Here is a 15,912-nt window from a genome sequence, read left to right on the forward strand (position 1 = left end):
AAAGAAAGAAATCCAAAAGATAAAAAAAGTCTTGTACTATACCAATCACTTCACTCGGTTTTCATAAAAGGAAGCATACTGCAGCACTCCAATTATCCAATCAAATTATTTTTTTTCCGTGACTTCCGCATGGCCAGGACTACCACCTCAGGCCCCACTTCAAGGCCCTTTTTTTGTGGGACTCTCAGGTAAGGCCTACCTCTGGACTCCAGTCACCGGCCCCAGTTCTAAGAAGCAGAAGAAACTTGATGGAACACCGTGCACCTGTCCAACCCAGAATAAAGCTGGGGTTAAGGGCTGCTAAGGAATCATGCTTCATGGTCCAAAGGTCCATGTCCTGAAATAAAGTAGCCCCATTCCATTACATGCCACACCCTGCCAAGCTGGCGCAATTGGGCAGAGATTTCTCAGGAAATAAAACAGGAAACGTGGAAAGGACAAAGGGGAAGCCAAAAACGTGTGCCTCTGGGGCTTGGTAGTTACCATCCAGCTTGGCTGAGAAGCCATAAGGATGTCTTGGGACTTCCACCCAGCCTCTACCAGAGCCTTCACCACACACACAACCAACAGCTCAGCCACTTACCCAGGCAACAGCCAACTCAGACATGTTTAGGCATCTGTGGAAACCAGGGCAAAGTACAATTTCCATACTTCTGATAAAAACACAGATTACCAAGCACAGAGCAAAATATTACTCTAAAATTTGGGTTTATTGACTAAATAAACAGGTGGGGAGGGGAAGCAGGAAGCTAGGCAGCACCTAGCTGAGCCAATGCAGTCAGATTAGCCCTACAGTGCTAGCATCAAAAACCTACTTGCGCCTGAGAAACAAAACTCTTGTTATGCTTCTGTGTTGTTTGTGATTAGTTCCTCTTATTTCTACCTGAGTACATACTAATGTTTTCTGTTTTGTTGTGTTGTGAACGTCAGACTTTCTTAGCTAGGATAAGAGGAACCAAGAAAAGAGGAGTTTTTGCCCAGGATGAGGCCAGAGAACTAAAGAGGAAGCAGCCTTCTGCGGGTGGAGGAGTGTGATGGAGGCACAGCAGGAATCCAAGAGAGAGAACCCGAGGGTGAGAGTTGAGGTCTGGCCACTGCTCCCCACCTGGGGCCCTCCTTGTCCCTGCTAAGCACCTTTTCCTTTGCAAACCCTGAAAATGAACCACCAGGAAACTAGGACTCCACTTAATCTTCAGGTGAATACCTAAGGAACAGTGGAAGGTGAAAAAGTAAGCCAGCCCATGGTGAAGGGACATGGTAAAGGACACAGTGACTTCAGAACAGAAAAACAAACAAGACAAAAAAGAAAAGAAAAGGAAAAAAAAAGTGTAAGCACCAACACTATAAACCTCCCAATACTTCTCGGACTTCCCTGGTGGTCCAGTGGTTAAGAATCCGTGCTTCCAGTGCTGAGGGCACGTGTTCAATCCCTGGTCGGGGAAGTTCCACATGCTGCGCACTGCGGCCAAACAAACAAACCTCCCAGTACTTCTCTGAGATGTTTGCCTCTAGCAATGGTAGGAATGTCCGTGAGAGCAGCATCTAGAAGCTACACAGGCAAAATCCAAAGGATCTCGAGATCCCCCAGGCTGTCCTGATGTGTGACGATACCAGCAGAAACAACCTTGCATGGTCTTTCCCACTATGCGTATTTCAAGTGAGGAAAAGAAAAGAAGAACAAGTTCAGAGAGACTGTGGTTCAGAGTATCATGACAGCTGAATTGATGAAGGAATGCAACCACAAACATTTACAACCTAGGGAATGCAGAACATTGGCTCAGGTGATCAATAAAGAAAGTAGTAAGGACTTTTTCAAAGACTGTTTCTTGTTTATGAAAGTAAAAACATCTAATTCAAGTAAAATGATATCCAGAAACTTAGGAGGAAATGTGACTCATTTAAGAAAACCTCACAAAGTTTATCTCACAGATACTTGGAAGTTCTAAAGGCCAAAGCATTTTAAAGAGAAAAAAAAAAACTCCCTCAATTTTTTTCATCCATAAATATCAGAAAGATAAACCCAGAAGCAACGGAGTAGGCTTTCAAAACACTCTAAGATGTTCATACCCTTTAATCCAAGATTTCTATTTCTGGGAATTTGTACCCAGGAACTAATTACACAAATGAGAAAAGAAAAATGCAATTGTAAACTGCAAATTCATCTAGAATAGCAAAAAAAAAAAAAAGTGGAAATAACCTAAAATGTCCATCATTAGGGGAATGTTTTAACCTCATTACATTAACAGAATTAGGGCTTCCCTGGTGGCGCAGTGGTTGAGAGTCCGCCTTCCGATGCAGGGTACACGGGTTTGTGCCCCGGTCCAGGAAGATCCCACATGCCGCGAAGTGGCTGGGCCCGTGAGCCGTGGCCGCTAAGCCTGCATGTCCGGAGCCTGTGCTCCGCAACGGGAGAGGCCACAACAGTGAGAGGCCCTCATACCGCAAAAAAAAAAAAAAAGTACGTAAAGAAACATTAACAGGATTACATAACCATTAAAAATCTTTTTAAGGACAATGATAAAAACATGATATTTGATAAAATATTTAAGGGAATCTGATGAATACAATTGTGACAGTGTAGATTGACGAGAAGGGGACAACCACATGTAGCCAGTATAGGCTTCAAATTGTCTCCCCTGTTTACAACACTAATGACCTTGGACTAAGCACATGATCTCACTACCTGCAGGGCCCTCATGTTCAAACTGGTAACCTCAGAGTCTTGAGTGTTGCTGTGAAGACAGAGGCAATGCCTCTTGCTTCTTCTGAAGCATGGAACAAAGTAGTCAGTAGGTGGCAGCTACTGCTTCTAAGATACATAAAAACCCCTATGCATATGCAAAGTAAAATACAAAGTTCTTTATTAAAAAAAATCTATTTTCTATGTTGTACCTTCAATTTTTAAAAGACTAGAAAGCAAAAACAAAAAACAAAAAAAAAGCCTTTTGACACAAAAGTGACAAATATTTACAAGCATAAAAACAAAGATCTGGGCTTCCCTGGTGGCGCAGTGGTTGAGAGTCTGCCTGCCGATGCAGGGGACACGGGTTCGTGGCCCGGTCCGGGAGGACCCCGCATGCCGCGGAGCAGTGGGCCCGTGAGCCATGGCCGCTGGGCCTGCGCGTCTGGAGCCTGTGCTCCACGGCAGGGGAGGCCACAGCAGTGAGAGGCCCGCGTACTACAAAAAAAAAAATTGCTCTAATTTACCTGTACAAATGATGTTCATTTGATATCACAATATCAACAAAATGTGAAGCTCTTTTACAAAGTGTAGTGCAAATGAATGCTTTAAAGAAATGTAATTTCTTCTCCCCTAAATAAGTGCTCTTTCTTTTAATTTTTAAAATTTACTTTTTATTTATTTGTTTATTTATTTATTTATGGCGGCGTTGGGTCTTCGTTGCTGTGCGCAGGCTTTCTCTAGTTGCGGAGAGCGGGGGGCTACTCTTCACTGCGGTGGCTTCTCTTGTGGAGCACGGGCTCTAGGTGCGCGGGATTCAGTAGTTGTGGCTTGCGGGCTCTAGAGCACAGGCTCAGTAGTTGTGGCGCACGGGCTTAGTTGCTCTGTGGCATGTGGGATCTTCCTGGACCCCGGAAGGGCTCAAACCCGTGTCCCCTGCATTGGCAGGCGGATTCTTAACCACTGCGCCACCAAGAAAGTCCCTCCCCTAAGTAAGTGCTTTTTCAATCTCATATGACACCAAGGCGAGGCAAGAGCATTCCCACCGAAGCCAGGAGCTCTGGACTGTTTAGAAGCCTCTCCGTTTCTGCCCTTATCTCCCCACTGCATAAATTATTGCAAACTTTTGGATTATCTTAATCAAGTTAGTTGTAGGCATAGATCCTGTCTTAAACAAAAGACCACATAACTTGCCTCTTTTCTATGTTTCTGAGAAGTGGGGAAGGAAGATTAACTTAAAGATTTTTTTCATATTTGAGGGCAAGTGACTCAGAATACACTTATTCAAGACAGCAGGTAAGTGTGGCTTCAGAGCCAGGCTGAGGGTCAGCTCTGCCGGTGACGCTGTGAAGGTCACTTCATCTCTCAGAGCTTTGGTTTACTCATGTGTAAAGTGAACTTTATCTTGTTGCAAGAATTAAATGAGCAGGAGCGTAAAGCTTCTTGTACGGTCCCTCAGAAAGCCCCAGAGGCCTGTCCCAGACGGTGATGCCCTGCCCCCGATCTACCCCCCTCACTGGCTGCCCTCGCTCCTCAGCTGATGGCTACCTTCACTGGTGCAGAGGGCACAACTGCTTCCTTAATTAAAACATTGTCATGTCCAAGCTAAACAGCACCCAGGTAGGCCCGCTCCATCCTCCAGCAATCAGTCAGCTACAAAACCCACCAACAGCAGGCCTGGAGGTCCACATGGGGTGCAGAGCCTGCTCTGGGGTTCTTCTGAAGACCACAACTCACAGACGTGGCGTGCTCAGTTGGCGACAACATAACTGGATACAATGGTACTTAAAAATATGAAAATGTTCACAAATTATGGTTTGGGTATCACTTTACAATAATAAAATTTCATTTATTCAATAGGAAACTTCAAAGCACTAGCCACAGCTTATTCTATATGTGAAAGACCACCCTGCAGGCCCCAGCAGAGATCCCCATAACTAGGATCTCTAAGAGCCACAGACTTGGGCTGAGGCCCACCTGGGGTCCTGGCTGGCCAGCCTCAGTCAAAACCAATGACCCTCCAGTCCTCCCTCTTATCCTCCTCTGAAAAATGAAGAGGGGAGCAAACCAACAAGGCTGTTCTGAAAACAAAATCAGGACTATGGGAAAATTCCTGGTAAACTGAAAATGCCTACACAATCAAGCCATTCATATATATATTTTTTAAATTACAGAGTCAAGTTATTACTTAAATATTAATTCTAAAAGTAAAAGGCCAATGGAACAGTTTGGAAATCAAGGAGAAACTTTCCGTACTTCTACAACCTTAACTATAGTTGCTGTATATTGTTTTAATATTTTACACTTGTGATGAGTATACCTATTGCTTTACAATTTGCTTTTTCAAGCCTTTAAATTTTTCATTACTTAAGTATGAGCTACTGTCACCCTCACACATGGTTCCTTCCAATTCTGAGTCACTAAGGCTAGTCACAACACCAAGGGTCAGGCTTTCTATAACCTAGGTAACATTCAACTCAAGCACAAAATCACCAACCCAGATGGGAGCAAGGCCTCTGTGTGGCAGGGCTGCCCTCAAAATCCAGGAAGGAAAAGATCGCCCTCAAGCCTTCACCCCAACAAAGGGGACAGAATCAGAGAGAAGCCTGGAGGTGGAAAGAAGAGACAAGACAGGCCCTGTGAGGGGCGGGATGGGAGTGTGTTCCATGCAGGGTCAGAAGCCTCATCGGTGTCGACAACCTCAACAGCATCCCTATGACCCTGAGTCACCAAGGAGAGGTCCGAGTATACTGAATACACTTAGGCTGAGAAAAGAATAACACATCTTAGAAGGATTTTCAATAGAATTGGATAATATAACATCAGTTTGAGCCCTTTAAATGTATATTTCTCTTAATTAGCGAATTCACTCAAGTAGACCCTGCACTTTGAGCGATACCGAAGTTACTGCGCTGGCACCATGAATCAGGCACAGGTGCTGAGCTCTCGGGGTCTATGGTCCGCTCCCTCACACTGCCCTCCCCAAGTTGTATGAGGAGGGGGCTGTCAATATCCTGGTTTTGGAGATGTTGAAATATTTGGCCGAGGAAGACCACGGTTACCTAGTAGTAGAGCTGGCACTCAAACCCAGGGCTGTGTGGCTCTGAAACCATGTTACTTCCTATACCTTACTGCAAATACTACCTTTTTTCTGCAGGAACTGGCGGTGGAAGTTACACACTAACTGCATGGATTTGTGAGCATAAGTCATATGAAAAGAGAGGCAGAACCCAGGCAGCTGCTGTATTACCAACTAAAAACATAAATTCAGGCAAAGGAACTGAGTTAAGACTGACGCCAGTCCTACTGTGGAAGCCCCTCTCATCAGAGTTTAGCACTGCTTCCTAAGAACTTCCACACTAATCCTTGAGCCTCCAGGGACATAAGTGACTTTTGTTAAAATAAGCCACTTGAATCACCCCTCCCCCATCTGCATTTCTGACTTCTCACCTGACGCTCTCTCTTCTGTGCAGAGCTTCAACCTGCTGTGTCTACTACCCCAAAACAACTCCCTATTGAACTCCATCTTCCAGGAGGAGGTCCAAACCCGAGCTTGGCCTGCAAGGCAGGTCACACAACCTGAAGTCTGCCCACCCAGCCTTCCCCTCCTCCACCCTCAGCAGCCCCTTCACACCGTCAAGCTCTTTACAATGCCGTGCCTCTGCCTGGGCCTCTCCTTCCAGTCACTGCCACCTGGAGAGCGCCTGGAGAGTGGCAAAACCACTCCGAAGTCACCTCCCTGAAGGCCAGCTTCTGTGCAGTGTCCTGAGGGCGGTCAGATCCACCCTCCTCTGTCTGCCCCTACTTTGTACACACTCCCATCTGCTACTGTCACAAAGATGGGATCGCTTCTAAGCTCACGTCCTGACAGTCACCTGAATCTCGGGATCCCAGAACTGTGAGGAGAGACAAGTGTCAGGGGCACTGCACACACAGTGGCCAGGAAGGCTCCCTTCGACCCACCTTGCCCAGCTCCCATCATCGGCGTACACTCCTTCCAAACACTCAGCCCAGGAGTGAACTTTAAATAAAAAGCAGGCACTTCGACATAGCAGCCTAATGGAGTTCCCCAGCTCATTACTGACAACTCTGCCGCTCTATCAATATATAAATCACAGACAGGCCTCTGGAAAAAAAGAGCCAACAGATGCAAGTTTCCTGGTCAGAGAAGGGCCCGTGAATACTAGCAGACCTCAAGGCAGGTTGTGTAGTTAACTGGATGCCATCCCTGCACGGTGGCAGCAGCCTGGAGTCTACACTTCATCGTGGGCCTTGGCCTCTAACAGCCTCATCTCCTCACCAATGCCTCTCTGGCGAGCAACTCACCTAGGGAAGCTGACACATGACATCACGCTTTATGTTCGATGTCAGTGAGGCTGTGCATGTCTGCCTCATCCTCTCCAGTACTCTAAAGAAATGCACTGTGAAATGAGCAAATACCCTTTTCCATGCCTGGAGAGTGAATGATGTCGGCCAGTCTCCTTACAGGTATCAGACATAACATAATAGGAAGACTGGAGGACACACACATATACCACATTTGAGTGGTACCTACTGTATACCATCCTATTACCTCCATGTCTGATTATTCAGAACATCTTTATTATGATGATTCTTTTCATCAGTAATAAACCATTTAACATCTGTGAGGCTTTAAAGTTTAGTATTTTTTTGCTTACACAAGCCCTTTATATAGCTGATACACTGTATTCTGTTAATAAACTGAAAAAAAAACAGTCCCTAAAATATTCAGAATCTGGCCAGAAGGCCACAAGAAGTCACTGTTGGATAGTCATGGTCATTGGCACAATCCACACCCAACTCTCAAACCCACCCAGCAGCTCTGGGCCCAGGGAGGGGCCTCTCAGGCTGCAGGAAAAGTCTCATCTGTGAGGACATATTCGACAGAACAAGTCAAATGTTTGGAATTTTCACTTAACATTTATTTCACAAGTTTCTCAAGTACCACTCAACTGAAAAGTAATCATCTCAATGTACTCTTTAATCAATAAACATGAAACAATTCTGCTCAAAACGCTCAAGTCCCACAAATGTTTCCCTATGAAAAGTATGGCACAAAAAAATAACAAAAACAAAATAAGTAACCTTTTGACAGTCAGGCAGAAAGGTGTTTAGTGATCCAAATTCAGACCAAAAAAACAGTCCTTTCAGCAGATGCACCAGTATTTCCTCTACAAGTGACACATTCTGGGATATCTACACTGCCAAACATAACCAACCACCAAGGAAGCAAAACCTAATGGAAAAACCCCAAGCTGGCAACCAGGAGCCCTGACTCTGGTCCCAGGACAGGCCGCTGGCTGTGTAACGCTACTAAAGTGGTGGACAGGTCTGGTACCCCTTTCTCCATCAGAAGAAGGAATATCCATCACCACCCACACTGTTCAGAAATATTCTGGGGACAAAAAATGAGAGGTGAAAATGCTTTGGAATGTGTCTTCCATAAATACAAGTCATCATTATTATTAGCTCAAAGAAGACCAGGAAAATAGGATTACAGAATATCAGAGGTGAGAGGGAGCTTAGAGATGGGATGATCCAGGAATTCCTAATCTGGGGTCCAGGCCTCTGATGCTGTCCACAAGTGTGCTTTCTGGGAAGAAGTCCATAGTTGTTATCAGATTCTCAAAAGGTTAAGAACCTCCAAGGCTCTCCTTTTACAAACATGAAAACTGAGACCATAAGATATGTGATTGTCCTAGGCCTCAGGGTTAGTCAGGAAAAGGCTGGACAGAGCCCAGGGTTCCTAGTCTCCATCTATGCTCCTCCCCCTCTACTATCGCACATTCCAGGGAGGAAAAAAGTCACATAAAGCTCACATAGCTAAATAAATAATTTTTTTAAAAATGGGGCTTCTCTGGTGGCGCAGTGGTTAAGAATCCACCTGCCAATGTAGGGGACACGGGTTCGAGCCCTGGTCCAGGAAGATCCCACATGCCGCGGAGCAACTAAGCCCCTGTGCCACAACTACCGAGCCTGCGCCTTAGAGCCTGTGCTCCGCAACAAAGAGAAGCCACCGCAGTGAGAAGCCCGCGCACCACAATGAAGTGTAGCCCCCACTCGCCTCAACTAGAGAAAGCTGCGCGCAACGAAGACCCAACGCGGCCAAAAATAAATTAAAAAAAAAACCAAAAACCACCACACACGTGGTTTCTAAAGTTATAGCAAAATTTCCATCCTTTTTTTTTTTCTTAATGCTTCTGAGGCCTTTGATCGCTGAGGCCTTTGATTGTTGAGATAGCATTTTATTCATTCTATATTCTCATATGCTGTTCTTTCAGTGCCTAATGTCAGGAAACACTCAGATGATGTTTTAATATTGAAAATAAAGATTTTATTCTAGGAAACAAGAAAACTAGACTACATGATGCTGTTTTATTAAGCAAACAGATAAACATACAATCATGGGAATGACTACAAGCTAATACATAACATAAGTAAGGAGTTTTTGTCATTTTGTGTTTTTTTTTTTTTTTTTTTTCGGTACGCGGGCCTCTCACTGCTGTGGCCTCTCCCGTTGCGGAGCACAGGCTCCGGACGCGCAGGCTCAAAGGCCATGGCTCACGGGCCCAGCCGCTCCGCGGCATGTGGGATCTTCCCGGACCGGGGCACGAACCCGTGTCCCCTGCATCGGCAGGCGGTCTCTCAACCACTGCGCCACCCGGGGAAGCCCTCATTTTGTGTTTTTAATTAAAATACCAAAGCTTGTGCTCTTAGATGGCCACTGCCCCTCGAATAGCTACCATTGGAACCACACATACGCCAAGAATGTTGCATTGTGCAGAATACTCTGAGAATTCTTCTTTTAACACTGCCTTCAGTCAGCATAGCATAATCGTCTGAATACCACCAGTCTCAAGGCACTCCTACACAGCCATCCCAGGGACCACTACTGGGCCCATCAGGAACCAGGTTTCAGGCACTGACATGCTTTCAGGTATGCGAAGGATCAATGCCAGGGCCGTAAAGTAAGGTCTCTACCTGTGGAATGCACACTGACTGACTTCGTAACTAACGCACTGCTGCGCTGCCTTCAGGTATGCCGCTGAACTTCCAAACAATCTTAATTGGAAAAAAACTGAGCCAGCACTATCGCTCATGTGAATGTGGTCATTACCCAAATAATCTACAGGGTGGCCTCCACAAAGTCACCAGTACAATCTGATGGCCGATAAGGCAGGCCCGAGTCAGATGGGAGGTCCAGGTAAGGGTAGCCAGAGAGCACTTGGTAAAAGCTATCATGATCTCTAAACACAAGGTGCCATTACTATTATTAAGGAATCTATGCCACCTTTTTGATATTCCATAACATCCTGGAATCAACTGTGACCTGGTCAGAAGAAGGAAACCTGAGCACCAGGCCCTTAACTTGGTCTGCACAGATTATTATTTAAGTGAATAATTATTATTATTTAAGTGAATAATAATTATTCAAGTGAATAATAAGAAATGAAAAAATGTAAGGACAAATGCCCCTCATCTCCCACCCCAGAAATTGCCTGGCCATCAGAGATCTGGACTGGGCATCCAAGACTGGGAAAGACAACTTTATCTCCCAGCAACAAGCCATGTTCAAAACCTAGATATTGGGACTTCCCTGGTGGTCCAGTGGTTAAGACTCCACCTTCCAATGCAGGGGGCCTGGGTTCGATCCCTGGTTGGGGAACTAAGATCCCACATGCCGCGGGGCAACTGAGCCCATGCGCCCAACTAAGATCCGACACAAATGAATGAATGAATTTTTAAAAATCAACACGCTTTATAAAAAAGGACATGGAGTATTTATTTAAAAAAAAACAGATACAGCTTTCTATATATGCCTGCTGTTAGATCATTTAAATATTATGACCTATATCTTATACATTTGAGACTAAAAGTAATAAAGTTTCAGTTCCCCAACAGCATGAGCTAAGAATGATATTTCCATTCAAATGAATTTTTATTCTTCCCCAAAAAAGTGAATTAAGAGTGCAGACCTAATCACTCATCTATTCCTCTGTGTTACGTTACTTTCCCAAGTAATAAATATCATCAGCCTAATGGCCAGTTTCTTTAAAGCTGCAAGACAATTGTCAAAAGAAAAACACACCACAGGAAAGTTTTTGATGTAGTGGTCTCATATCTCAACTAACATAACCTCACCAAGGAGACTGTGAAACTCTAGAATTAAGTTTAAGTGCACACAGATTATTGTTTCCCATGTGAATCAAGAGAAACCCCAGTTGCACTGGCTCCCATTCAATGCCTCTATGGGGAGGCTGCAGGCCGGCTTGTGAATCAAGTGTAACAAGAACTTTCGTGCAAGAAGGGGAGGGCTGGCATTCAGCTGAGCCCACCTGGTTGGCTCCCTTGCCCTGGGTTAAAACAGAATTTCAGCATATTGGGATAACTGAAGAGGAAGGAACTGCAGAGAAGGGAAGGAATTGGTGTGAGCTCACCGCCCGTAGCCCAGGTTTAAATTCTCTGAGCTGGTCTCCTGATTTTCATCAGGACAGCCAGGGTGTGTTTGGTAAACAGTGTAATGAGTAGCCGTGGAGTCTCTGAGCAGCCAACCCTCCTTAACCACAGGAACACAGGACAGTTGGGGTAAAGGAGAGAAGACAAGACCCAGGAATGGTGCACAGACCCCACCTGAAGGCCGCCTTCCCTCAGGCACCCAACCCGAGAGCAGCATCCTCAAAGGCTGCAGCTGTGTGGGACTCCCGGCGACAGCACAACTCGCTCCCCTGACCAACTCCTCTGAAAAGAAAACCAGCCTTCCCAGGTGGAGCTGAAACCCAACAAGCCACTGAAACTGAGCAGCAGCAGAAATCACTACCTCTCCAATCCTAGGCCTCTCCGGATGCCCCAGCAGGCTGGAAACTCACGTTTCTAGAAATGACAGTCTGGGAAAACTACGAGGGGCAACCGGGCAAACACCCCCAGCCTCTCCTGCCCGTTCCCCCAGTCCTAGGACCCGCTCACAAAGAACGGCTTGCCATCCCCCCGCCCCACAGAGCCAGAAGAGGGACAGGGAGGGTGGGAAGGAAGGAAATGGAGGACGGTCATCAAAGCGCCCCAAATACGCGCGTCCGCATATGTGTCCCGCCTGCTCTGGCCGCCCCCTCCCCTCCAGGCCACCCTCGGGCCCAGCCCTGCCCTCTAACCGGCGCCAACCGGGCCCCCTCTCCTCCGGCGCGGCTCCCCGAGACGCCCGCGCTTCCCCCAGGGAACCCCTGCACCCCTCGGCTTCCCCGCATCCCCTCCCCAAGTCTCTCCTAAAGTCGTCCGTCCCCCCTTCTGCGGCAGCGCTCTTGCCTCCGCGGGCCCCGCTCCCCAACTTCTCTCTCCAGCAAGCCCTCAACCCGAGAACTCGTCCTCTCCTCTGTGGCGCCCCCGCACCAACCCCGCACCCCTCGGCCCCCAGCTTTCCTCAAGCCCAGCCCACCCGCCCTCCGGAGGCCCCTCGACGTCCTCTCTGGCGCCCCCCTCGGCCCCCGGACGCCCCTCGGCGCCCGCGGTGGCCCCAGAACACACCCCCTCCCACAGCGACAGGAAGTTCGCCCGCCGGCGGCGCGGCCCCAGAGGCTGCCCTCGGGCGCGGAGCGCGGCCCCAGCGTGGCGGCCTGACAGGGCGCGGGCCCGGCCGCCGACCAGCGCCCCGCGTCCGTCCGCGGCGCCCCAACCGTCTCGGCGTGCCCCTCACCTTGGCCGCTGTTCGCCTCCCGACACGCCGCGCACCCTTCTCTGGCCGCGACCGCGTCTTCAGCCCCGGCTCCGGCTCCGGCCCCGGCCCGGCTCCCGCCCTCGCTCTGGCCGCACTGTCCTGCCCTGCCCTGCCCCGCCGCGGCCGCTTCTGCCGCCAGCCCCGAGCGCCCCGCCCCCGCCGCGCCCGCTGTGCTCGCGCCATTGGCTGCTGGGAGCCTGCCCCGCCCCACAGCCCCTTCAGCGTCCCTGATTGGGCCAGAGGAGCGACGAGGCGGCACGCCCCCTAGCGCGCCAAAGGGACCTCCCGTGGGCGTCATTGGCGACTACCTTTGTCAATCAAAGGGGGAGAGCCTGCTTAACCGAGGAGAGGGCGGCTGGGGTCACTTTCCCCGAGTCGCTCAGAGGCTGAGGTCCGCAAGACTTACTGCCTGGAGTCAGTGTTTCGGCTTTGCGGGCGCCCAGAGGTGGGGGCCGCGGGAGGGTCGCACCGCACTTAACTGGGAATTCAGGGAAGGTAGTCTTTCTGAAAGTTTTCTCCCCTAAGGCACTCACAGAAGCCAATGTCATCAGGGCTTCTCAGATTCACTTGAGCCGGCTTAGTTTAAGCAAGACGGAGAGCGGGTGTGTGTGTGTGTGTGTGTGTGTGTGTGTGTGCGCTCGTGCGTGTTCACAGAGCCCACGCGAGGGTTTGGGGAACCGATGCCAGGTAACTTGTCGGGGGGGCCGGAGTAAATAAATAAATGTCAAAGCCAGGATTAGAAACCGGGTCAGCCAGATCCCAGGCCTGAAGTGGATCCACATCACCACCTTGAAAATAATCACGACGATGGTGCAGCAATATGGAAAAACGCTTAAACTAAAATGTTAAAAGGAAAAGCCAGATACGAAATGGTGGGGACTCTAAAACTGCTACTACATTTGCACAAGGACCAGAAACAGAGTGGTTTTCCCCTTTTTAAGTATTTGTTCTGTTGCAATGTGCTTGTGATAATAATAATTAAGAAAGAGGAAAAAGAAAGGGACCACCTGCTTTGTGACCTAGAGGGGTGGGGTAGGGAGGGTGGGAGGGAGACGCAAGAGGGAGGAGATATGGGGATATATGTATATGTATAGCTGATTCACTTTGTTATACAGCAGAAACTAACACACCATTGTAAAGCAATTAGACTCCAATAAAGATGTTAAAAAAATAATAAAATCAAGACAAAAAAAGGATCCATACAGTCTAAAGAGAGGTGGGGGAGGGGAGGTGGGGGAGGGATGGATTGGGAGTTTGGTGTTAGCAGATACAAACTATTATATATAGGATGGATAAACAACAAGGCCCTACTGTATAGCACAGGGAACTATATTCAATATCCTGTGATAAATCATAACAGAAAAGAATATGGAAAAGAATGTATATATGTGTAAAACTGAATCACTTTGTTGTACAGCAGAAATTAACACAACATTGTAAATCAACTATACTCCGATAAAAATAATAATAAAAGAGATACAATTGACATATATATTTTAAAAAAGCACTACCATGCTGTGCCAGGACCAGCTACTGCCAAGAACTCCCTGCCATTCTCCAGAACTCAGCCCACAGGGACCACTCTGCCACCCAGAACACCTTTGGACCATGTGTGCAGAACTCAGTCATCAGCTGGGGTCTCCCAGCCCTCTGAGATCTGGGGAAATTCCAGGTGCACTGCTTTTCCAGGCCCTCTGAAGATCCAGAGTCTCCCCATGGTTTCTGAACAAGTGCATCACCTCTGCCTCCAGCCTCCTGCTCTTTCCCACATGTTCGCTGGTCCTTGCCATCATCCCCGTCTCCATTTGCACACACTCACATAATCCCCCTTCACACCGACCACTGGTGAGGCTAGCAGGGGTTCCTGCAGACTGAACCCCACAGGGAGGCATCCAGCCTGGCACTGCCTAGCAACACGAGACACCTCCTGAGCCCTTTTGGCCTCTTGGCTCTGAGGTCACTACCTGGCTATGTGACCCAGGCAGCGCTCTGGGCTCTGCACACTGGCTCCCTTCTTTTCTCTCCCCTTCCTTCTGAAGACAAAAACAAAATTCCTCTCATTTCTTTCACCAGAACTCTGACACTTGCTCAGCTCTTTGAGTCTCATCTCTGTTCCAGCAGCTTATCAGGCTATTTTTCCAAAGAGACCTCCCCTTTCCAAGCTGTGAGCATCCCAACTTTGACCCCCACAAACATTTCACAATGTTGCACCCAGCCTCCTCCCATCAGATCCAAACAGGCCGGGAGCCCAATCCTGCCTCTGCTCCTCCCCCACTGAGGGGCCTTGGGCAAGTCGCTGCAGCTCTCTGCATCTCTGTGTCCCAATCTGTAACACGGGGGTGATGACAGAGCTCACCTCACAGGACTGTGGCAAGGAGTAAATGGGGCAAATCAGGTAGAAGCACGGGAAGCAGCTCTGGATGCAGGCGTGAGTGCTTAGTATCTGAGCGGTTAACGTGATCACACTTTGTCAATGTCATTTTGCTCCCTTCTTCTTGCAAAATGTGCTCATTACCTGAGTCTGGGGCAAAGGTTGACTGGTCCTTTATTAGCCATTTCCCACTAAACAGCCAGGATAAACAGACAGCCGATGTTAAAACATACTTTCACAGAGAACAAAACATTCTCCAAAAAATTTGAAACGTCCAGATACAGTTCTTGTACAGTGATATACGTGTGTCTTCCAAGAAAAAAAAAGTCAAAATCTGTTACAGATATTCACTTGATCGACAAGTACTTCCAATGTTTAGAGAATGTGCAGGGCAAGGGATGGGGTGGATCGAGGGAGGGACGGACCTGGGTCCTGTTTGTGCTCCTGGGAAGACTCAGCAAGGATGTAGAGTCTAGAAGAGGCCTCCCTGATGAGTGACCGCAGTGATCCCTGGAGGGCGACGATATTGAAGGCAGTGATATTTAACGGAGCCAAAGTGGATGGAAAGGATGAGGGCAAAGGCCCAGAGGCAAGCAATCCTGCTGTACAAGGAGACAGGAGGGTTCTGCTTGGCTGGAGCATGCAGCTGAGCAGTGAGTAGCCCTGTGATGCTGGCAATCTGCTTTGCCACTCCAGGTCTCAGTTTTCTCAGCTGTAAAATGGGTATAATCACAGAGTCTAACACTTAGAGAAACCGCAAGGATTCTTGAGATCACGTCTGTGATGCTCTTAGGACATAGCTGGCACAGCCAGAGGTTGTTGAGCGTTTTCCAAGGACCTGTTTGCATTTTGTAAAAGTGCTCTTTTTAAAAATTTGTGATTAAAAAAAGAACATGGGCCCAAGAACATGCTCTCTGCACCAACTGTTAATAGTCTAGAGACATCAAAGTGTTAACTGTTGAGGCCGGAGGAACACATTTCTGAATATACCTTGGAATGAAGCTCTCCTCTGCCAAGTCATGTAAAGATCTGAATTCCTTGTAAATGTGTCCTTGATTAGGAGGCAATTACCCCAGGCTTTCTTGCTTTGCTTTGTTTTGCTCCACGCCTGCGTGCCTGCACGCGTCTGCTCAC

The 15,912-nt window shown here is 47.9% G+C and overlaps 1 protein-coding gene across 3 annotated transcripts in view; it reads right to left on the reverse strand.

The window, feature by feature from the left end:
• Window positions 1-12,494, reverse strand: part of PACSIN2 (protein kinase C and casein kinase substrate in neurons 2) — a 140,069-nt gene extending 127,575 nt beyond the window's left edge. For 2 of the 3 annotated variants that reach the window (XM_082666510.1, XM_082666508.1), the window contains exon 1: window positions 12,387-12,494. The gene's annotated coding sequence lies outside the window, so the exon portion shown is untranslated. The remainder of the gene's footprint in view (window positions 1-12,386) is intronic. The other variant, XM_082666509.1, reaches the window with a different exon arrangement.
• Window positions 12,495-15,912: the final 3,418 nt, after the last annotated feature.

This window comes from Grampus griseus (genome assembly GCF_964374135.1).
Source record: "Grampus griseus genome assembly, chromosome: 11".
NCBI classification, from domain to species: Eukaryota; Metazoa; Chordata; class Mammalia; order Artiodactyla; family Delphinidae; genus Grampus; species Grampus griseus.